The sequence below is a fragment of the Podarcis liolepis genome (assembly GCF_965112155.1).
Source record: "Podarcis liolepis genome assembly, chromosome: 1".
Classification (NCBI taxonomy): domain Eukaryota; kingdom Metazoa; phylum Chordata; class Lepidosauria; order Squamata; family Lacertidae; genus Podarcis; species Podarcis liolepis.
Window position 1 is genome coordinate 74525901 of NC_139554.1, and position 24778 is coordinate 74550678.

Consider the following 24778-nt stretch of genomic DNA (forward strand, 5'->3'; position numbering starts at 1 on the left):
CCACCTGCCTCAAGAAGCTTAAAAGTGTAATGTTTCATGCACCAGGAGGTGATGTATTTTTGAGGTATTGTTTTGAAAAATGATGCATTTTCATATAGGGCAATCTATTTTGACTGAATCCCTCCAAAAAATGTCTTCTCAAGGTATTAAACTTTCTCCCTTACCCCATAAGATTCCTAGTCCTTTTTAAAATAACAAATATAGAGACTGACTATTAGCACCCTCAACTGACTTATTAGTACTTCACCAAACATAAATCTATCAACTTTATACTTAAATATCATAATTTGCTACTATGTATGCCATCCTCTTCATCTTCAAATTATTACACAAATACTGATAGTAGAAATGTTTAGGCACATCATTGAAAAGTTTGTGCCAATAGTTTCTTTTAAAAAGTGATGTATGAATGTGATAGTAGATGTTTGAGATGAAGAAGAAAGGCAAAGCAAAACAGGATGAGGACTGAAATATTAATGCTTCAAACTATGTTTATTCATTTAAAGGAATGAGTGTAATACCAAATACTACTTGGTCGACCACTTAATACAGTAATATTATTTGGAAAGAAACCCATCATTTTATTTCCATGGATACTTTTGTCTATCCAGCAAATACCAACCTATGTTAGCCAAACACCTGTTACTTTTATGAGAGCTTCTGACAAATCAGATGATCAGAGTGCAAAGCAACTTGGCTACAGCACTTTGACATCAAGACCTCCAAGAGAGCAAGACATACCATAAATATCACCACATCTTGAAAATGCCCCGAGAGAAGATTTGACCCCAAAGCATGGTGACCAGAATTAGGTTTGCTAAGTAGGAGGTCAGGCCACTAAGCCTGACAACCCTAACACATATCAAGATGGGGGGGGGGGAGACCACATTAGCTGACTGATAAGGAGAGATCCTGTCTGCCATCCCTGTTAGAGATCAGGCAAACACACACACACACACACACACACACATATACCTTTCAGTTCTGTGAGACCTCCAGGTTACTGTGGCTTTAGTTTTACAACATCCAAGTCTCCAAGCAAGCACTCATCATAAACAGCTGCTTCTGGTTTTATGAAGGGGGAGTTCTTTTTATGGCTCTTGTGGCTACTGAACTTAACAGGGAGCCAACAATGGAAAGCCAGTTGCATGGATTACCCTGCAACTGTTGCTTGAAATCTTTTATTATCATCACAGGCTGAAATCGTTGGCTCCCATTTGCAGACCCATGGTGTGGCTACAGAAAATATTTGCAAGGCATTTCTTCCTTTCTTGAAATGTCTGTGGTAAAGCAATCTTTCCATGGGAGTGAGAAGTCCAGGCATGTCGTTTCCTTCCATCCTACCCATTGAGTTCTTTCTGCCATACATTACAGAAAACATTAGTTGGTGACTGGAAGCTATAGCTAATACTTTCCAAAGGGTGGAGCTCGTGAACATGCAAGTAACATCTTCCAGAACCTGCAAGTCGTATCATTCTTTGAGAATGCTTCCACTGATTTCTGCTGATATATTTTCTCCAGCTATGACAAGGCTTCCCAAACAGAGCCAGCCCTATCATTAGGCAGAATGAGACAGCTGTCTCAGGGAGCAGATGCTGAAGGGTGGGAAGCAGCAGTGAGGTGCTGGAGGACAGAGCTGCATGTGCCACATGGCCTGCCCTGCTTGAGCCAGCCTGTTGCCTTCAAGTGCAATGGAAAGCACAAGTTTGCATAATTGTTCCATTGCCAGCTATACATCATTTTAACATGTCTTTCAGAAGCCACTAATGTTGAAGGAAGATTCAAGTGCTGTTCTGATCAGTTTCTGTATGTGGGATGGCGAAAAGGGCCACATCACATCCTTCACTTCAACCCACCAGGCTCACCCCATACTCAAACTTCCACTGGATGAGACACACTTTTTGTGTAAATTGGATCATTCATAATGGACAAAGTCATAGGAATACAGGAACTGCAGAAGCCACCTGTAGGCACCAACCAATATTTAAGGCCAGGAAATGTTTGGGTAAACAGGTAGGCTTTCAGCATCTGCTGGGAACATAATATCCTTGGTACATGCCTTATTTCTGAAGGGAGGCTGTTCCACATGGTGTATGCCACTAATATCAATTTGACAAGGAAAAGGTAAAAGAAGGTGAAACATAGATAAATGGAACAATGGATGCCAAGACACAATGCAGTACAGCTCCTAGTACCTATTAGGTACTTTACATGACTATTTGCATGACTAGAGAAAGGGCCTTTTCAATAGTGGTCCCACAGCTGTGGAATGCCCTGCCCAGGGAAGCCCACCAGGCATCTACATGGAAAAAATTCTGCACCAGAAAATAACCTTTTTATTTTTTTGAGGTCCTTTTAAATCATCTTATGGCCTTATGCTAGCTGTAGCTCTGTGAATTTTACACCTCTGCCCTCACTTTTAATTTGATTTGTTGCTATCCTTTGTTCTAAAGTGATTTGTAATTTTAGAATGGTGTTATATTTTGTTATTTTATTGTAATTTTGTTTGCCTTTAATTCCTGTCAGCATTCCAGAAAACTTTGGACATAAAGTAGCCCATAAATTGTAGAACTGAGTAAATAAATAATGATGATATTTAAACCTGTAGCAACCTTTCAGGTGGATGGTTCTTACTTTTGTTTTTTTACAAAAATTTTCCTTAAATCATAGTAACATATCTTTTAGAAGCCACTTCCACCCATTGAGTTGCCAAGTGCCATCAGAGCAACTAATGGTTTTTAAAATTACCTCAGCTTAATGCGGCTGCAATTTCCACCCTGCTTTTACAAGAAAACATCATGATTTCAAACTAAAATTGTAAGAAGTCAGGAAATGAATAAGATATGGTTCTCATAACAGCACTAACTCCCTTATGATATGTAGTTCCATTATTTTTTCATGGTCATTATCTAACTTCCCATTGAAGACAATTCGAATATTTCCGTTGACTTTTAACAAGAATTAGATCAGGCCCTAAATGTCAACATTAATCAATTAATATTTATTTTGTTGGATGTATGTCATGAAATAGGCAGGATGTGTAGTCTGGCCAACTGCAAACATGACTATGACAATAATAAATCTCTCAGACTTAGTCATTTCTTGACAAAAAAGAAAACCTTAACATTACTAGTAAACTGGGTTACAATAAAATCACTGTAAATGGTTTTAGCTTTCTGGAAAGCCAACAAATCATCTGGTTCAGCTTCTTGGACATAAATTCTCTATCTAGTCATACATATATAAATAAAACCCTATCATTTCCATACTTGCACATTAAGAGTTCAAAATTAAAAGGCTTTTGAATCATAAGAGATACATTTTGGATTGTGTTATATATATATATATATATATATATATATATATATATATATATATTCATTTGGCTGGCTGCCATAACTTCAAAAGAGCTCTGCAAGACTAAGCTGTTATTGTAATTTCCCCACATACATGACAAGTGCTAGCCATAATAAGATGGTTTGGGTTTTTGCTGTGTGGGTGAAGAGAGTAATTGTGTGTATATGACAGGATAGCTTGGTACAAAGATAGATGGTGTCTTTCTTGGACTTCCATGAAAAGGCTCATTAGTCATTGGCCGAGGTTGTCAAGGTGTGAGGAAGCCTCATGAATGATACACAGACCTTCACTAGGAAAGAGTGAGCAAACTGGTCGGTCTTGTGGATTTTGTGAATGAGACAGAAAAATCGAAGAGGAAAACTTTTGGGAAAATTGAGGAGAGGTTTTGGAACAGAACTAGAGTTGCGTTTAAGGCAGGAAATATGGACTAATGAGACATCTCCAGGAATGGTAACTGATCTGCTACAACTAAGCAGTTCTGCCTAAACTTCTACTAGGAGAGATGAACACTTCACCAACCTCAAACCAAATTTGTGTCTTTGCATTTAGCCAAGATGCTCTATTATCCCCAAATATCCCTATTTACATGATAACTTATTTGACTTCTAACAAATCTAACAATGACTTGAACAATTTCCTCACCTGAGGACCTTGAAGTACAACATTAGTGTGTGTGACTTGCTTCCTTTTTTTACATGAGCCCACCTGTCTCCAAGTGCACAGCAAGAGTGAGTTCTGCTAAGCTGGCTTGGCTTGTCACTCACCATGATACACATATATACATGACCATTGAGAGCTCGGTTCAAACTACTTCACCTACATCATCAGTCAGTGGTTATATATAAAGAGGCGGAGAGAGAGAGAGTGAGGGATTGTTTCCACTTTTCATGGAAATCCAAGGAAGACACCATCCAACTTTACATCAAGCTGTTTATGTCAGCTGATTGGCAGTAGAGTTGGATCAGCTGTTGGACTGGCTGTGTGCGGTGCTTTGAAGTCCCAGCTTCAGGACTTCAAAGTGCTCAATCATCTAATGCCATTGTGATAGCAGGTGATTGGCAGGTGGTCTGCCCCACCCACTTGCCAAATTTGGCCTACAGAACCAAAATGGTTCCACACCTCTGCATTATAACAAAGATTGGGAGCTTATAGTCCAAACTGAGTTACTTCTCATGAATCCCCCTAACAGCTCCCACATTTCACAATCTTTGAAATTCAATTTCAATAGAATAAGGAACCAGAAAACTGATGTGTGCCCTGATTGCTAACTGGAATGAGGCTGAGTTCACTTTAACAAGCTCACTGAGTGATCATACTTATTATGAAACTTCTACTACAGATGAAACACTCAGCTGGTGTCACATCATTTATCATCAGAGTAGCAAACACAAAACTGTTCAGTGGAATGTGTTCACACATTGAGCTGAGGCCCATTAAGTAAACTTTATTAAGAGTGATAGCATGCTCCCTGATATATGTGCAGGTGTGAATCAGTCCCTGCAAAAATATGAGCCAGTGTGGTGTAGTGGTTAAGAGTGGTAGTTACGTAATCTGGGGAACCGGGTTCGCGTCTCCGCTCCTCCACCTGCAGCTGCTGGGTGACCTTGGGCCAGTCACACTTCTTTGAAGTCTCTCAGCCCCACTCACCTCACAGAGTGTTTGTTGTGGGGGAGGAAGGGAAAGGAGAATGTTAGCCGCTTTGAGACCCCTTAAAGGGAGTGAAAGGCGGGATATCAAATCCAAACTACTACTACTACTACTACTACTACTACTCTTCTTCTTCTTCTTCTTCTTCTTCTTCTTCTTCTTCTTCTTCTTCTTCTTCACAGAGAGGAGGACATTTCAGAGCTACGCATAGATTTGCAGGACCTTTTCATCCAGTGTTAACTAAATCTAACTCTCCAGAAAGAAGCAAAGGTAAATGTTCTCAAATATGTATGGGCTCAGCTACAGCTCTTCCTAAACTCCAAAGAGCGTATCATCTTACCATTCCCTAGCCTGCCACATGTTTTTATTTATTACACTTCCATGCTCTTCCTCTGAAGTGATAAAACACTATGTATAGTTTCCAGACAGTGTCCCAACCAGGAAGCTTATAGGGCCAAATCTGCTTAGGTTTACCACTGTGCTCTAAGAGAATGTGCAACCATTCTCTGCTGTAAGGAACAGCTCTCCCCCAGATGGGACATCTCCTTCTGACTCTTGTTCATCATCTTTGCTTCAGTGGCCATTAACTTTCTAAATCTCAGCCAGATGGGAAATTGTTCCTATTACTCTACTGAAGTCATCTATATTCAGGCTAGTTACTTATGTATTTGCCCTCATCGCTATGATAATATAGGTTAAATAGATGGAATCAGTCAAGTTCAGATTTCCCATGGCAAATGGTACTTACCTCACATTCACATTAAAAAAAGTTGCTTCTTCTTGCACTGCCACACAACTGATTTCCTCCAATGTGACTCTTAAGTCTGCCCAAATGTGCTTCTCAATCAGCTCCTCGTTACTATTATTTTATTGTTTTACTCCTCTTCCTTCCAGTTTACAATATAGTCAAATAAAACAAAACAAAAAACACAGTACATTTAAATATATGCCTTTGGTTGATGTTAGAAAGCTGACAATCAGGGGAACTGTAGCAGCTACAAAGGAAGGGAATTCCACAACCAGGCTGCCACAACTGAGACGGCTCTATCAGATCCTGTGCTGAAGGAGCTAAGCCTATTGATGGGACTAAGTGCACAACCTCCCCTGCAGAGCTCAAGACACACATCAGCACAGTGGCGTAGCGTGGGGGGTCCAGGGGGGACCAGCCGCACCGGGCGCAACATCTGGGGGTTAGGGTTAGGGGGCGCAAATCCACAGGTTAGGGGGCACAAATCCACGGGTTAGGGGGCGCAAATTACTTGCCTTGCCCCGGGTGCTGACAACCCACGCTACGCCACTGCATCAGCAGATAATGGGAGTAGTGCTCCTTTACGTACTTGGGTTCCAAGCCCTTCAGGGCTAGTTCCAACACATGGTATCAGGCTGGTAACAAACAAGCTCACAATGCAGCTCTTTAAGGATTGGTGACACAGGGCTCCATTTTGCTGCCCTATTTAAAAGCTTAAAACAAACCCCTGTGTTGCAAGAGCCAGTCACAACAATACAAACACAACACAAGTAGGCTAATAGTAGAGAATATATAATAGAATAGTGATAAAATATAATAGAATATTCTGCTGTATATTCTCAACTATTAGCCTACGTGTCGTGTTTGCATTATTGTGACTATTTAAAAGCTTGGCAGCCCCATATTTTACCAGCTGTAGCTTCCAGACTGTCTTCAAGCAAAGTATACTAAACAGAGCACATTACAATATCCCATGATAATCTTATCTCCTTTATACTCGCTAGCTTTGTAGATCAGGGGAAGGCTAGGACATAGTGTGTCTTGATTTCAGCAAGGGTTTTTGACAAGGCCCTTATTGATCTCATATGGATGTAATACACCTTTTAATTGCACTGCTTACATGTGGCACAACAGCAGTTTGGTGTTACCTCCACATTTTCACACCTAAGAGCTACCCCAAGGCTACAATGAGTCAAGCTACTCTGCTTCAATTTACAGTGCAAGAAGTAAATTGCATGTGGATAGAAGTCCCACAATAGCTTCTGGAACTCTGCCATGCTATGAAGGAGGAGCAGATGTCCCGCTGTTTGCACAAATGTGCTGTGTATGAGTAAGACAAAGAAGCTTGAACAAAATCCCAACTGCAGTACGAAGATGATTTGCTGATTTTCTTTAGATATGGCTAGCCACCCTATGGCACAGGTGATGCAAGTAGCAAAGGCATTTATTAGACAGGAAAATGAGGTCTTATTAGCCTGGATTTGACATAGACTTCCTTCTTTAGGGCAATACTAGGAAATCACCAGAGATTGCTTATGAATCATACTACACACTGGAGTGGTACAGTCGCATGATCAGGCACACTTGTCTATGTTTCTATCACATGTTTCAGTGTAGCTGCAGGAGCTACCGGTATATATCAGGGCTTTCCCCCCTACCTTCTTATCTGCTTCTTCAAGTTTTTTTTAGGGGTCTTTTTGCTCACCTAGACATCACTACTATATCTCTTCCTAATCCCCAGTAACTAAAGCACTCTAAACTGGCATACAGAATGATGCCCTGATAGTCCCCATTGCAACTCCTTCATTTAATTTAAACCATATCATCCATTGGACCCTCAAGACTGACCCTCCCTTTGTGGAAATTCAGAACGGTTTCTTGACCTGAACATTACAAAGTCAGGGCTATCTTTCCTTACAATGACAGGCAACAAAAGACTGGCCTATTGACAGAAGACAGCAAGCTCAGAAAAACACAAAGTCACAACATCCAGAACAATATTTTTTATTTTGATAAGTAGCCTTAGGGTTGATGTTATTTTATCATTCTGATTGTGGGTGAAAGGGCAGGAAGCAGAGGGACAGGATGGAATTTGGAGCCTAACTAAGTCCTGTTGGGACACGGGGGAGGCATGGTTTGTGGAAGAGAATCTGTGGAATGGGGAAGTCGGCAGATTTCAGTTTGCATCCTGTGGATCTGCACTTTTCCCTGAGCGTGACGCCTCTGACTGACACACACATTCATGAATGCAGGCTTCTACTACTACTTTCGGGCCAGAAATTTAAAACCATGAGGCAGCATTTCAAAGGAAATGGAACAGAAAATAAGTTTACCTGTACCTGGATAACCCCCAAATAAAACCTGTCTCAGATTTAAGAAAATAAAAATTCCTTCAAAGAACAAAGGATCCAGGGTTTTTTGTGTGTTTTTTACATCTATAGACAGGCATATAAAGCCAGTTGCCAAATGCACATTCTTCGAGTAAGATTGGAATGGATTTTTGGTCTGCTGGCCTCTTGGGCATGTATTTAATTAGCAATGTGGATGGTCTTGGTTTGGTAAAAAACAGTTGTCTCAAATATTGGGAAAGCTTTCCTCTGAAAATGGGAAGTACTTGTTTCCCTCAAACTGAGCCTCAATCCCCTTATGAACATCTTTCAGCCCTCTGTCTGAAACTGCTGCCAATCTATGGAGACTATACAGCACTAGATGGGTCAGACTTGGCATGAGGCCTGTCCCTAACATGATACCAAGTCAAAGAACTGGAAGCTGCACTCCCCATAATGGCAAACAATCATATTGTAGCGTCAGACAAACAAGACAACTGCACATGTTTCGCTGAGGCTGTGCCCACATCCCTTCTCCCTTTTGAAATGGTTTCCAAGACAAGAAAGGACAAACTATCTCCTTCTTTGCCCTGGTAGATTTCTGTGCTGTTCTTTGAAATCTAGTCAAAGGAAAAGCTGCAGAGGAATTGCTGCCTAGAATCCATGGTGCTTTCAGACAGGGGTTTAACACTGCAAAGTGAACTGGTGCCCTGGGCAAGGACTTCAGCACCCCTGCCTCCAGTGCTATTCCTCAGTCTTCTTTGCTAATATCATTAATAGTTTCGTTCCCATACGGCTGTCCCTCCCAGGATAACAAGGTTCTTTCCACTCACAAACTGACTCTATAGATCCACTTGCATGGAGGACTCCAGCTGTCACTTGAAACTGCAGACAAAAGAGAGAGTAACGAAACAATCTATTGCAGATAAACAAGCTTTCCCCTGATTATATAGTGAATTTCATATACAGTATGATTGATGTATCTTTAATAAATAAAAAAAGGAGAGAGAAATGCAGGTAAGATGCAAGTGTACCATAACTCTGTAACACTATTTTTCAAGAGCACATGTCCTGGTAAAAACAAGCTTGAGATACCCTATCCAGATTGGGTTGAGTCAGCTTCAAATCACAACAGAATGGGTTATGCCTATCTGTAGTTGGAAATAGTCTCTGAAAATCAGACAGACTGTCTAAAAACTGTTGCAATTATTAATTACAACACCATATAAGAAGAATGCCAAGGTGGGGAGGAGGGAGAGCTGCACTTTTCAAATTCAGAGTGGTGGGGCTAGATTATCATACTGCATACACTGCTTGTAGGGGAGGGATGGTGAAATCATAAAACACTCAACTCTTCTGTAAGTTCTGTCTCCTAGAAAACATTTGATGAAGTTTGGTGGCATTTGTTCAACTTTTGTTTAGTTTCTTTCACAGCATATACCTGTTTGTTTTCTATCCTTTCACAAGAAAGTTTGTTGCCTGTGTCTCAGTATCCTCCTCCCCCCCCCAAAAAAAAACTTGCTCTAAATAATCTGGTAAGGTTTACTTACACCACTTGACCAGCCCTTAATTATTTTAAGGTAAGAAAAAGACAAACCCTATCCCCACTTTCCATCCATAGGAGATTATGGAGGGCCATTCATAAGTGATTATGGAGGAAAGTAAATACTTTTTCCTTTCTCAACAAAATCCCCCAGACCTATTTGCCCAATTATTTCTTCAGGGAGCCTTTGTATGCCTGGGCTGTAGCACTGGGCTATTTCTCAGCAATTTGGCATGCTTAATCCACTCTCGAGGGGCTTGTGTGCCTGTAAATTTCATCCACTTTAGCCAAAAGCAAGGAGGTTATACATATTTTTGGATTCCCTCTTCCAGTGAATGGGGAAACATAGAGCTTTGTTTTATACAGACAGGCTCAGAATCCAAACCACAGATCAAATGGAGAGATCACAGAGTGACTCAGAAACCGAATGGATTTTTAAAAAATGTACAGATACAAGGGGCCTATGCACAGACACACACTATATGCCACCTCCAGGATCAAAGTCATGATGCCTCTGAATACCAGTCACTGGGGGAAAACAGTGGGAAAGGGCTATTGTCCTCATGTCCTGCTTGTGGGCTTCCCAGAGGCATCTGGTTGGCCACAATGGGAAATAGCTTGCTGAACTTGATGGCCTTCTGTCTGATCAGGCAGCACTCATCTTAAGTTCTTGGGCAGATTTAGAACTGCCTGGCCAGTTGCTTCTATATTTACTTCACTGTGGTTGTTAATTTGAGAGAAGACTTTTATTCCCCCCTGCCCAATTGCAGGGGGGAAAACACGACCTTTCAGATTGTTTATACCAATCAATAAAAAAAGTCTCACACTGCCAGATTCCAAGAAACATGAGACTTTCCTGCCTGGGAAAATGCGGGGGGAGTCTATGCTGAAAAAAGAGAAATAGAAGGTCAAGGGTTCAGAGGCAGGATGAGCCATGAGATGGAAAAAGCAGGTATGATAGGAAGGTGCATCCTTTCTATGTAGCACACAGAGAATTGTAAAAGAGAGAAGGCTTCAGTAGGAACATACAATCAGCTTGATTTTACTGGGCCCTCATAGCAGCACAACAAGGCCACCATTAGCACTGAAAAAGGAGCAAATATTGAATTTGGGTATCGCAAAGCCATCTGGTTGGCCACTGTGAGAATAGAATGCTGGACAAATGGCCTTTGGTCTGATCCAGCAGGGCTCTTCTGGTGGTCTTAATTTTAAAATTTAAGAACATTTATTTTTTCTTTTCTTTCATTCCCCCACCCACCCAAAGTCCTCCATATCACTGCCTAGCAACACCAGCACTGACAATTAGAAATAGCTCATCACAGAATGCATATTTGCTCTGTTATGTAGTGCATTTATATATTTTTACACTGAAGGACACCATTTGGAATTCTTCCCTTGGGCAACAAAATATCTTGGGCTGACCATGTGTGTGCACGTGCATTGTTTGAGCCTTACTGCTCTTTGCACAGAATGTTGTGCCCCATCTTCATCATTCTGTCTTAAGATGGATTCCCTCCTTTGACTCTCCTACATTCAAGCTTTACTTTAGACCTCTTGAGTTAGTCGACAAGATCTGTGTATCAGATTTGCAAGTGGTTGTTCAGCCTTTATCAACACTCCTATGGATTCAGAGCTTTTTCTTTTTCTTTTCTTTTTGGCTTGGTTTGGTCTCCTTACTTCCCTACTTTGTGCAAGTAAGGAAAAGCAGTGACTCTGAAGCTGTCCTTGGTCTGCCAGGCAAGCAAGCCTTCAATCCCACTACTTGCTCAGTTTTCATAACACTGTGGTTTGCAGTGATCACAAAGGTGGCTGAAGAATGAACAAAAGAAAAAGCTACCACTGCTAAATGCAAGAAAAATGATCAGAATTTGTGAAGCTCAGAGGGACATTTATTCAATAATGTTCAGGAATCCTTTTCCTCTGCCAGATTTAGCCACAAAGGGAGGCCCTATGCTGTCTGGCTGCCCCACATGCTTAGCTTGGTTAGATGAGGCTGAAAGAGGGGAGGGAATGATATCCCAGGCACAAAGATGGGATAGTGCCATAAAAATGCAATCTGAGTTTATGACTTAATAAGGTTGCAATGACAGATCACAGGATGTGGTGTGGACTGCTGAACCTTCACACACAATGTTCAATAACGGACAACACTAAACACAGCTGGTTGGTATCCTCAATCACCCTTATCCATTCTCAATGTTTCATCCTGGCTCATGAAACGTACACAAAACTGACACACATCTAACCAATCTCCAGGCAGAAAGGAGAGTGATTTTCATAAGCATATAAAAACCCCCACTAAAAATGCCTTCCTGTTTTGTGACCTTTTCAGGAAGAGATACTACCTTTTCCAGAAGCATGTGCTCTAAATAGGTTCAGTTTGCCCTCACATGCATTATGTGGTTCCTGGTTGATGAGGGTTATTCATGTGACTAGTCAAAGGAGCATTACCTTCACCCTAAATTGGCTTTAGAGTGATATCAACACACTACCAATGTGACTGGCAATGTAGTCTCATTATGACAAGCACTCAGAAGAAATTATGGGGATTTACATCTTAAAACTTGTGCTCATGTTTTCAGGAGCTTCATGACAGGAAAAGCTGGGTGTCCTGCAGTGTAAGTCAACAACAAGCAGGGGATCGGCTCAGTGATCACTGAGAAATGAAAATGAAAGATGCAAACTTTATACCTGAATGTAGTCAAGAACAGCATCTGGCTCTTGGCAATGAACATAGGCTGCTACGTCAAGCTCAGTCATAATAATGTTCCATTGAAGGCAGTGGGGTTTATTCTCATATGTATTTTATTTGCTCTACAATATCTACCCTACTTCTGGCCCATAAATGAACTGTCATAGTAACTTAACACATTATCAAAATTAAGTGTATATTATACAATAAAAGGAAGAAGACAAGTGTGTTTACGGCAGGGACCTCAGTCCATACCCCACTGAAGTGAAGGATAAAATGGCCAAGGATTTGTGGATTTAAGGTTTCAGATCACCCCTTTGTTTACATTTAAGTGCAGGCTGTAGGATCCGCAAGACTTGTAATATACTTTTGGAAATTACAAACACACAAACATGGATAATGGATTCTTACTTAATACTTACTTGTCCCTTTAACAGATACTTTTACACACACAAAATACTACTACAAGTCCATTGTCTTATTAGGTGTTCCAAATTAAATTATTATTGCATGTTGAGTAACAACTGGTTATTAAAAACATTTCATCCTCTGTTACAAAAAGGAAATGTGAACATAATACCACCACTTGCCTTGGTAATATCCCTCAGCACAGACAAGGAAACAATTTAGAGGGCCACTTGATTTTGGAGCAATAGCTTGAACAACTGACATATTTACTGAGCTTTCAAAGCCGCAGGCAGGACAGATGTTTGAATCAAAACAGCCCAGGAAGGCTAATGGGATCCTTACATGGCCTTTAAAGATGTATGTGTTCCTAATTGCCAATGATGCTTATGGAGCCAGTTATTGTAGAATCTTAGCACCTACTGCTGTTTAATGCATTCATCCTCAAAACACCCCTGTAGTTATTATTAGCTCAATCGTTTCCTATCAGTAATGTAAGTGCAGAGGGGTTAAGTGAATGGCTAATGTCACACAGATGCTATAGCTTGGCCTGGACTTGAACCCATTTTTCTCAACATTGCAGACTATCACTCTAACCCCATGAATATATTATCTCTCAAGTGAACCATTTTACTTCCCCAGCCATCAGACCTCTTGTGCAGAATGTGTCCGCACTGTTGTAGACTGCTTACAACCCTGATATCCTGCTTACCCAACTTTCCAAAAACATTTCTGTTAGAAAGAAAGGGGCATATAGAGTTTTCCTTGTGACAGTAAACGTATCAAAGACTTTATGTCTCCAGCATGGTACTCAACGTGCTTTCTCTGCATACCAAAGTAAAGCTCTTAGTTATGATGACTTCTATACAGTGCTCCCTGTATAGTATGGACTTGATCCGTTCTGGGGTGCCATTCGCACCCCGAAAGTCCGCAACTAGAGCGCCGCTTCTGCCCATTCCATTCAGTGAGCCTCATCTACTGACTTTCACCTTTCTGCCCAATTCCTCTTCCATCTCTTGCACGGGGGCTAATTTGGTTCTCTGGGGCTTCCAGAGAACTATTATGCCCAGCCTTTTGATGCTTTCGCCCCTAGTCTCAGAAGTTATTATCATTTGCTGCCTTTGCTCCTTTGTTCTATTCTATTCCTTCTGAAGGTCTTCTCCCTCATCCAGAAAATAGCCACATTCCTCATGATCTCTTCACCAGTGTGGTGTAGTGGTTAAGAGCGGTAGTCTCGTAATCTGGGGAACCGGGTTCGCGTCTCTGCTCCTCCACATGCAGCTGCTGGGTGACCTTGGGCCAGTCGCACTTCTTTGAAGTCTCTCAGCCTCACTCACCTCACAGAGTGTTTGTTGTGGGGGAGGAAGGGAAAGGAGAATGTTAGCCGCTTTGAGACTCCTGAAGGGGAGTGATAAAGCGGGATATCAAATCCAAACTCTTCTTTTATCTTTATTCCCAACTCCATGCCCTCCACCAACACCCACCACTACTCCCCTTCCAGAGCTGCAGTGGTGGAGTCGGTATTCTTGCCAAGTTCTGCCATCTCTAACCCCTGATTTTTCCCAATTCTCACTGCTACCCAAGCTTCAAAATTCATTCCGCATGCCTCTGCGGTCCTTTCCTGTGCTACAGAATCACCCTGGCTCCATTTCAACTTTCTTATCTGACACTGACACATAGTTTCCTACTCCCACTTTGCTCCTTAGTGACTTCAACATATACACTGATAACCTCATTGACCCAGTGGCCTTCTGCTGTCTCTCCCTAACTTCCTCCTTTAGCCTGTGAACCCGGCCTGAAAATTTGGACTGATTCCCACACCCACTGTCATGGCCACTTGTGGTCTCTAGGGATCTTGTGGTCTCCTAAGCATTTATCTGTGCCAGAACTCTCCACTGTAGAAAATCCCCCCCTCACCAACCATTACTTCTGTTGTTTTCAAAAATGTGTGCACTTCACCCTCTCTGCTTTGCCTCTTTCCCCTTCCATGACCAGCAATCTATCAACACTGGTACTCTGTGGCAGAGAGGAGTCCAGAACCTGAAGCAGGAGAGGAGAGACGCCAAGAGGCAGAGATGGATCAGACTGGTGAACAGTGACATGTGTGTTCCCCTCCTATTGCATCAAGCTCCCCTCTTCCCTTGTCTCCCAAAACCAGAAGAGGCATGAAAAGAGCGGAGGAGAGGTTGGCTGCATGCAAGTGTAGTCTCTGATTACTTGGAAAAAACCCTAGAGAGGAAGGTACTTAGGAAGCTGTGGGAAGGTGGGGACCTTGAGGGATGAGTTGCTGTGTTCTTTAGGCCTGACACTCTGCCAAGTCTGTGCAGATCATGCTTTGGCTAATAAATAGTTAACTCCAACTTGCAAGGTGTGATTTACTGCCAGCTAGCCCCTGGGCCCGAGAGTCCTGTCCCTACTTCAGGACCAGTGATGATTCCTTTTCAAAGAAGGGAAATATTTCAATGAAGATAGATTTTCGTCTGGAGTGAACAAATCATGGCAGAAAAATCTGTGCCTAAGTCCCTTTCCAAGACTTCTCCATTACCAATATGCAAAGCCAAAACAATAAACAAAGCAGAAACAAAGCCTCCCTCACTGTATGCATCCCTGCTGTAACGTCTGTGGCTAACATCAGAGGCGGACTCGCAGCAGGAGTCCCTGTGCTGACTCACTCGCAGCGAACAAAGGAGATTCCTGACCATTGTTATTTCAATTATTTTCATTAATTCATTCATCACTTTAATTTTATCCTTCTCTTCCCAACCACAGGGAAAGGACAGTGTGGTTTACATCTGGAAATGAGTTTCTTAGCACTGGAACAAAAGAACAAGTCTCAACCCCCCCCCCCCCCGAAATCTTGAAAATGCTGATTATTTCACTGAAGAATCCCCTTCAACATTATCTCTCTTAAAAAAAAAATAGGGGGGGCAGAGTTAATTAGAAGCACTTCAAATGTAATAATTCATGTTAGTTAGGGGTCATATTATGGATCTCTACAATACAGAAATCTTTATGGTTATGAAATCTGGGGAAGCCTCTTTCGAAATTCTACTTCATCAAATCTCCCAGTTTTTCAGTGGCTCCTGCCTATCGCTTGATACACTAAGCAAGGAGTTTCTACATGCTTATTTTTTTTTTTTTTTAAAACTTGAGTGGGGTTCCACACTCAGATACATATTTTCATCATTTATTTGTTTGTTTATTAGATTTTTATACTGCCCTTCATCATAAGATCACAGGGTGGCTCACAGGATAAAACACAGGATAAAAACAAGTAAATAAGTAAAACAAAACAGGAAAACAATAACCCCTCCCTTCCCACAGACACATTTAAAAAGCTGTAGAATATTAATCAGCCAAAAGCCTGGTTGAAGAGGAATGTTTTCACCTGGCGCCTAAAAGTAGATAATGAAAGCGCCAGGCAAGCCTCCCTGGGACAGCATTCCACAAATGGGAAGCCACTGCAGAGAAGGTTCATTCTTGTGCTGCCACCCTCTGGACCTCACATGGAGGAGGCATACAAAGAAGGGCTTCAGATGATGAACACAGAGTCCAGGATGGTTTATATGGGGAGAGGCGGTCCTTCAGGTATTGGCATATTGTGTGTCTTGCTTAGCCTTCTCATCAGTGCATCAAGAAGAGCAGGGTTAGGATGGCAGTTTTATGACTTCCCATTCGTTATAGCAAGGGCTGCCCTCCGTCACAGGCAATCTTCTGGAGAGCTCATGCAGAAGTATGTGTGGACTACCACTGGGTAGTCCAGGCTAGAGGGTTCTGGAGGTTGTGTTGCTGTGGTTCAGCAGAGTTCATTCTCACTCATCAGGAAACGTCTCCCTAAGTACATTAAGGATCTTATTCCTTATGCTCCATCTCCGTCACAGAGATCCTCTGATGAGGCACTCCTTGTGGTTCCCTATGCCCTTGAAGTTCAATTGTCTATTACTAGGGAGCAAACTTTAGCATGGCTTTGTCCTGGGGGACTCCCTGCCAGGAGAGATTCCACAGGAACCATTCCTGGCTTCATTTAGACATCTCCATAAAACTCCATAAAAACCAAACAGTTTTTATTGCTTTTTAAAAAATGTGTGCTATACACTGCCTTGCTACATTTTTCGTGCAAGTGCGGCCAATAAATATTTAAATAAATTAATTTAAAGCAGGCTACCACTACGTCACCCTTTCCATCAAGTGGCCTTTTCACACAGGCCATTTCTGAGATGAATGAGTCCCTGTGGAGTGGCTTTTCCTCTCAGTGTCAAAGGGTCTTGTGAAAATGCCCTTACTTGATAAGAAAACAAATTGTCGCATGGGTCTCATTTAGAAAACTTGCTGAAGATAATCCATTAGAGCATTTTCAGAAGTAATTTAAATACAATGCCTTTGCTGAAGAGCAAGAGCTGGACACAAGTTGGGGTTCACCCTAGATCTGAGTTACAAATGCACACTTTTACAGTGGTATACTTGCCCCTTTCCTTCCTGTTTCTTTCCCCACATTCTCACATGAATCTAAAGTGGGGAAATTATGTCCTGGGGTTTCTTCTTCCTAAAAACAACCCTACAAAGTGGACCCCATTGAAGAAAGCATGTAGTCCAAATGTACTCCAATTCTTGTGTACTCATGATGATAACAAACCCATTGATATAAATTTTGGCATCTGCATTGTCTACATGGGAAGCACTCCAGATAATCTATCGGCACCTTGCCGCCTCTCTGCCACTTAAAAGTAAACCGAAAAATATGAAAGTGTTTTAAATAAATACAAGGAAGGTAACCTTTTCTCCGGTTTGGAATTTCCTCCCCAAAGAGGCATGCTGAGCTACAATAATACAAGTGTTTTGTTGCCATCTGAACACCTTCTTATTTGCCCAGGCATTTTAAATTTTAGGTTATTTTTGCTTGTTTGCTCTCTCTTATGCTTCGGTTTGCTTTGGTTATTTTGTACGTTATTATGTTCATTTGTTGATTTTAAATTGTATTTATACATTGTGCCTGAATTAATTCCCCTCTCCTCTGGAATCTTTTGATGAAAGGTGATTTACAGAGATCATATATAAAATATAATATACTGTAAATGGTGTTAGCACAGGGGATATTTACATCTCAGTTTCCCTTTGACATACTTTTACTCCTGTTTACAGCTCAGTAAATACACACACATATACACACATCAAGTCAGAATAACAATATTCTTAATCAGAGATGGGTACATTTACTGGAATATTAAAGGATGTTTCATCATTGCTCTTCCATGAAGTAAATGTGATCCTTAAACTGTCTCTGTGGCAGCCAAACATAGCTAGGTCAAGTTTGTTTCTCTGTGTGAGTCAGAAGATAAAAGCAACTCCAAAGGGTAGTCATGACAGTTGGGTCCTGCTATCTAGCAGTTTCTTGGTCACAAAGAAAATCATTTTATTTCTCAGGCCTTATTCAAACCCTTCTGAATCAGACGAGTCACTTGCATTCCTGTGTTACATGGATGAATGGAGTTAGGAGCCTGTTCCAGTAAGTTTCCTGGAAAACCAGGCTGAATTCTTCCATACAGATTCCTCCTTAATATGTATGGCATACTTCATGCTGCCAAAGAATTGTGGCATGCAATGCTGCTGTACCAGCCTTTTCTATGGAACTGCCATCCTTTCTTCACTCACTTTTAATATAGTGTTCAGACAGCCCAAATGCCAAATTATGCTTTGTCTGCAGTTGTAATAAAAGGCAATTTCAGCACTCGTGCATAGTGCTATGGCAGAAAGAGGGGGTTATTCCATGGCGGAGCTACTGCCATGTCTTAAGATCTGCCAGCTCTTGGTGGCCAGGACAGAAGGCTGGAGATAGTTTTCCTCCCCCCTCCTCCCTGCTCCATATTTTCTTTTTCTTTTGCAATCCACGAAAAGGAATGAACTACACCAGATCCAGTGCTGGAATACTTGAGATCTCATTTTTTGCTCAGGCAGGGATCAGCAAATTTTTTCAGCAGGGGGCTGGTCCATTGTCTGTCAGACCTTGTTGGGGGCCGGACTATATCTTTTTGGGGGGAAGAATGAATTCCTATGCCCCACACCCAGAGATGCATTTTAAATAAAAGCACACATTCTACTCATGTAAAAACACCAAGCAGGCACCACAAATAACCCAGAGATGCATTTTAAATAAAAGGACACATTCTACTCATGTAAAAGCAAGCTGATTCCCAGACCATCCGGGGGCCGGATTTAGAAGGTGATTGGGCTGGATCTGGCCCACGGGCCTTAGTTTGCCTACCCATGGGCTAGGGAAACAAAAGTGCTTAACATCTTTCAGATCCTGGGTGACCCCCCCCCCAAAAAAAACCTAATTTTGGTCAATCAAACATCCGCACATGCAGAGCTTTCAGAGGGTATACCAGTGCGCCTTGGGAAACAGTGACATCCTACTGGCGAATTTTGGCAAAATGGCATTTACACCAATCACAACAGCACCATGGCCAGCTGAATTACAGCTGTAGGATTGCTCTCACAAGGTTTTCGGGACTTCTATGCTTTTGCATTTTAAGATTTTGCCGTTTTAAGGTTCACCCCATTAACTATATTTCTTCCTGTTAATTTTGGCCAGGGGATCAGTGATGAATGGACAGCTAATCACCTTTTGACTAGACTCTCCCAATTGCCCCAATTTCAGTATCTGTTCTCATGGAGGGGTAGACTTTAATAGCTGAATAGCTTGTGTGTGTTTTTCCTTTCTTTTAATAGCGAAATAGCATTATTTTGCTAGGAAAAAATGAAAAGAACAAAAATTCAAGGAAATGAGTAATCAAAGCCATCTTCTCTGTGGAAACAGAATCTGTCATTGGAGCAATTGAGAAAGGCTATTCAAGGGGGCAATTAACAGGCTAGTTATCCTTAATCCCCCAGCCAGAATCATCAGGAAGCAATAAAACAGGCTCAACATGTAATATTGAAGATGCCAGCATTATTTGCTGGAAAGGATTTATTTGCATGTAAACTGGGGTGGTCAGAAGCTCACAGATTTGGACTTCAAGAAAATTTGGGGTAAAGGGGGGTCTGAGGACATGAAAGTGGTGAAAAAATGGGGGTGGGGTGAAGGGTTCTGCTGCGACTCTTTACTAGCAGCAATAATGGTAGTGATGGTGTTCCTTTCTTCCCACAGCACCCCTTGAAATAGTGCAGTCATGTGAAATATGGTGGCAGGTAGTGAGTGGTTCAGCTAGTAAGAACACTTGTGTGTTCCACACAGTCCACATTTGAAATTCCCCCAGATAATAGCCAAAATTCTCCCCCCCCCCCAAAAAAAACCCCTCTTGTAGCACTATTATAATAGGACCATGGCAGTGATTGGGGGTGGAGACTTTTACAGTGTTCTGGTTTCCTGCATATTTTTTTTCCCTTTTCATAAATTCATTAGTAAAATTAATAGATGCCAATTTCCAAATACAGTATCAGTTTCAAAGTTTTTATCCTTGTTTACTAAATACCAGCAAAATAAACATGCTAAATTACATCGCTCTCTAAGGCATCAGAAAATATTCCAATGCAAGCTGAACATTTTCCGATGCACTTTGCCCTATGGAAATTGCCCTAATTTGCACTGGAGATTTTTCTCTCTGCAAGGGGCTTATCAATAGACCACCAGCTGATCTCCAATGGGGTCTTGCAGAACCCTTTGATGGGAACTTTGAAGGCTGTGCCTTTGATGGCACAGCTAGATGGCAAACCATGTGGGCAAAAAAGAATCAGCTGACAGCCCTATCAAATCTGGTGGTTGACAGGTGGACAACCTCACCCAACAGTCAAATATGGCTGACAGGGGTGGGGGAGATCATGAAATGTCCCACTAGTTAGAGACCTAGACAATCGCACACACTACATGTAAACTCATTGTTCTGGGTGTGTGAGAGAACAGAATTCCAAGACCTCTGTTTACAAAATCTTTAGGAAAGATTTAGGAAATGTTTCATACTCTTGCTAATCCCCCCCCATTCAAGTTAAAATGCTTAAATGTGCCTTTTAACAACCAAGGGATCTTCCTATCCCAAATAAGAGGAACAAATATAACACTGGGCACATTAGCAGATGTAATTTTCAATTATATGAATTTGTCCTGCATTGTTTATAATAATACATTTATTGCAGGCCTCTCATACAAATGGTTAAGGAAGGAGTGATTGAATATTTAAAGCTTCCCAGAAAAAAAGAGAGAAACCAAACACTGAAAGAATATAAATGAGTCACTGAAAAAAATGTTATGAAATTCATCATGTTATGTTAAAATATGATACCTAATCATTTACAGGAAATTAGTGAAAAGATTGACTGGCAAAAGAAAACACCTAATCAGAATGCCTTCATTCATTCCTTGTTGCAGGGTGATATGGGATGAGTGAGCAGAGAAGAAAGATAAGTCAAGAAGGACCTGGGAAAAGAAGAGGTCAAGAACAAAAAGGAACAACAAAAATAATATAGGGACTCAGGGCTAGAGAGACTAAATCGCAGAAACATTTTTCCTTTAAAAAAATAACACATAGACAGTTTCCATAACACTTCCTTAGCACAATAAACTTCAATTATCCTCTTTCAAAGAAGAAGCTAGAAGGGTGAGAAGAATACATATAACTGAAGAAATCAAAATGAGAGGTTGTCATTAATATGAGCCAAGCCATGTGTTGAGTTGACCAGTTAAAGCAAACAGAGAGTCTGGGTCAGTTCTCCTGATTGATCTTTCAATATAAGCATTGTTTCTGAGATTATTGTTCTTATGAATGTGATTCACAGCCTGTTAGTCAACTAGCCAGCCAACTCCAGAGAATACTCCACTTGCCAATTTCTATTAGAATGTCAAATGTATTAACTGTGTGACATGGAACATGTTTTATAAATGTGGGAGTGGTGATATAGGGAGAATCAAATTGACTTTGGCATCTATGGCAAAGTTGCTTTAAAGGATGAAGCAGATTTTTATGATGTTCCCAATCATATTCCACTGAACCTAATCCCCACCTGAAATATATTTACTATAAGCTGTTAAGGGCTTGAGCAGGTCAATTTTCTTCCTTTTCCGTCTATTTTTCCTTTCCTTTCCTTTTAAATTACAAACGAATATACTTCTGCATACTAAGGAGCCCCTCAAGTACATAGAAATCCCCTTATATTTGGCTGTTCCTCCATCACTTTCAAACTAAGGGCCCAAAATTGTTGTTTTCCCTCTGGTATATTTTTAGCCCATTGCCCTTACCATAGTTTCAATCAGAAGAATCATCTATTGCCCCCACCATGTCTGTTGTTTGCATACAAGACATAAATCAATTTCTACTTCAAAAAAAATGTAACCTAAAACAAAAGCTGTCAAGTGACTATGCAGATGCATAGGAATATTGAATGCTAAAAGTGGCTCAAACAGAAATAGCCTCTTTAGTATTACTTTGTTTGTTTATTCCATCTATTTCTGTACCACCTAACTTACAAGAGAACAAAGACCCTCTTAATTAAAGTGAAATTTACAAAAAACAGAACCAGGAACATCAGCCAGTGACGTTCTTAATATTCCCCCTCCTTTCTCCCCTCCCCAATATAAAGTGACACGCTACAATTCTAAGCAAGTATGGTATGTCTGGAAGTTCAGAGTGTACAAAAATCTCCTGTGACTATTCAGGATTGGATAGAAATTCAATTCAGTATGCATGGCAGGGATAGTACCTGTGGTGGGGGACACATTGTGCTCCTTCTAAGGTACCTTTGGTCCCTACCCTGCACACAGCTCTCATCTGTGGCTCCTAGAAGCTGTCAGCATGCGACAATGGCCACATCGCTGGGATGGCTTCAACTGGCTGGCTAAACCAGGTAAGGGCAGCCAGTGGGTCTCAAACCCTCAATGAGGGACTTCCTCTGCATGTGAAGACAGGCTCTGGCAGATTGAGTGGATGAGACTAATAGTGGGTCCATTGGTTAAGAAGGTAGTTTCTGCACAAGCTGCACAGGGAAGTGAGGGACAGATGGGGATTGCCAACCTGGGAATGTAGTCCTTCTAGGGCAATAGTGTGACTGCCACACAATAGTGTGCCACACAGTAGTGTGACTGCCATTGACTCCAAGTTAATGGAGTCAAGACTGTGCTGGCAGAGACTGATGGGCACTGTAGTTCAAATTATTTGAGGGCACCAGGTTGGGGGAGGCTGTGGTAAAGCAGTTTCCCTGCTTTCATACCTCCCTGCCCTCCCTCTGCCATCTGATCCTTTCTGCTCATCCTCAGAAGCTTTAAATAGTCAACATTATTTCCAAGGCAAGTTTGAGCTTGCCCTTAAACACTCCAGGAATAATCCTTGAGAGTTTGCTCAAATGTGTGCGTCTATCCCTGTAACAACATATCCCAGAGCTGGCCCTGACTGAGGTCACTCATAAAGAACTGAAATGCCATTCCCAATAGATGAGAGGGTGGCATATAACAGGGGCCCCAACATCCTGGCACTGGCGCCATTGTTTTGTCTCCCAGAGCTATCTATGTGCATAGTGAAGCTTGTTTCAGGAAAACCTAAACTGAAAGCCTGCAATCCAAAAAGAACACAGAGATCCACTGTGATCTGGAGGTGAACCAAACTGTTTATTTCCATGTATGATGATTTCATCTATCTGATACATTTGTACAGCTTCAGAAATGCCAAGGATCTATTCTCAGAGGTGTGGAGTGCCTTCGTAGAACATTTTAAGTAGTGGTTCATTCTGAAGGCACAGTTGGGTGCTGATGGGGGGGGGGGAGAGAGAGAGCATTGCATATAATATCCAGGTATTTAAAATTACATTCCACTAAAATATGAAGCTCTACAGCCAGGTTCAGCTCTACAACCTGTTGCCACGGATGTCACAGACACTATCCAATGTCAGTGGCAGTGTGCAGCTGCAAGATACCTTTTTTAAATAGGAAAATGTGGTCAAAAGTGGTCCAAATGTAATTGTTTTAAATGAAGAAACGTCTGCTGTCACATAGTTCAGTACACTTTGGCATGATACACAGCACCCAACTGAATACAGTGTGCAGTCAGACCAGTATCCTCAAATTCTGTTCCATATGTGCTAAAAGAAGAAAAAAAGCAAAAATGAAATCTGGCCTACGTTCAATAAACTGAGTGGGAAGATCCACACTTCCACTGCTGATCCTCATAGGCTAGAACTACAGTAAGGAAGTTGGAGGGTTATTCTCTAAGGCCACACCCACACCATGCATTTAAAGCAGTACCATACTACTTTAAACTGTCATGCCACCTTGCCTCCCCGCCCCCGCCCCCAAATCTTTGGAACTATGGTTTGTTAAAGGTCCTCCACACACAGAGCTACAATTCTGAGAGTGAGCATAAGAAGAGCCTGCAGGATCAGGCCAATGGCCCGTCTAGTCCAGCATCCTGTTGTCCCAATAGCCAACCAGATGCCTGTGGGAAACTGCAAGCAGGATGCAAGCATGAGAGCCCTCTTGTCCCCTGCAGTTTCTAGTAACTGATATTCAAGAGCATAAATCATGTGATGCTAATTGCAGGGTAGGGGAGAAGAACACCTGAACAGAGCTTGTATGCTTTTATGAACCATTTTACTACTGCACACCTGTGCTCCTGTGCACTGGTAAAACAACCCAGCCCAAAAAGCCAGAGAGAATTTTGGATGAGCATTTTGGAAGTACCATAAAGACAGAATACTCTCCTCTGAATTGTATCCTGGTACTTGTCGTCTTTCCTTCAACAGAGAAAGGAGTCGTGGTTGCACCCTTTGAAAGCAATGGAATCGGAGAAAGGAAAATCCTCTCCTTAAGATTCCTGAAGCTGCAGGTGTTAGCAGCAGGCTGTCACAAAGATAGCATGACACAGCCAAGTAAATGATTACATGTGCTATTATGATAAAACTTCCTTTGCTGATAATTTAGTTCCTGTTTACCTGTCCTGATATCCTACAAGCTGGCTGGAGCAAACTGCTTCTCATCGTCCTTGCCCCATTTGCCCTCCCTCTTCATTCAGATGCACAGTGAGATGTTTGGGAAACCTGCAGAGCACAACAGAAACATCCGTAAGATTGGTCCTGATTAAATT

General features: G+C 41.6%; 2 long non-coding RNA genes across 3 annotated transcripts in view; both read right to left on the reverse strand.

Moving 5' to 3' along the window:
• LOC310704196 overlaps positions 1-24778 on the reverse strand; it is a 206462-nt gene that overhangs the window by 104196 nt on the left and 77488 nt on the right. The gene's annotated exons all lie outside the window — the stretch shown is intronic.
• LOC310703931 overlaps positions 23373-24778 on the reverse strand; it is a 39240-nt gene continuing 37834 nt past the window's right edge. For both annotated transcript variants that reach the window (XR_014524478.1, XR_014524479.1), the window contains exons 4-5: positions 24627-24731; positions 23373-23777 (exon numbers count right to left, since the gene is read on the reverse strand). This is a non-coding gene — a long non-coding RNA (uncharacterized lncRNA). The remainder of the gene's footprint in view (positions 23778-24626; positions 24732-24778) is intronic.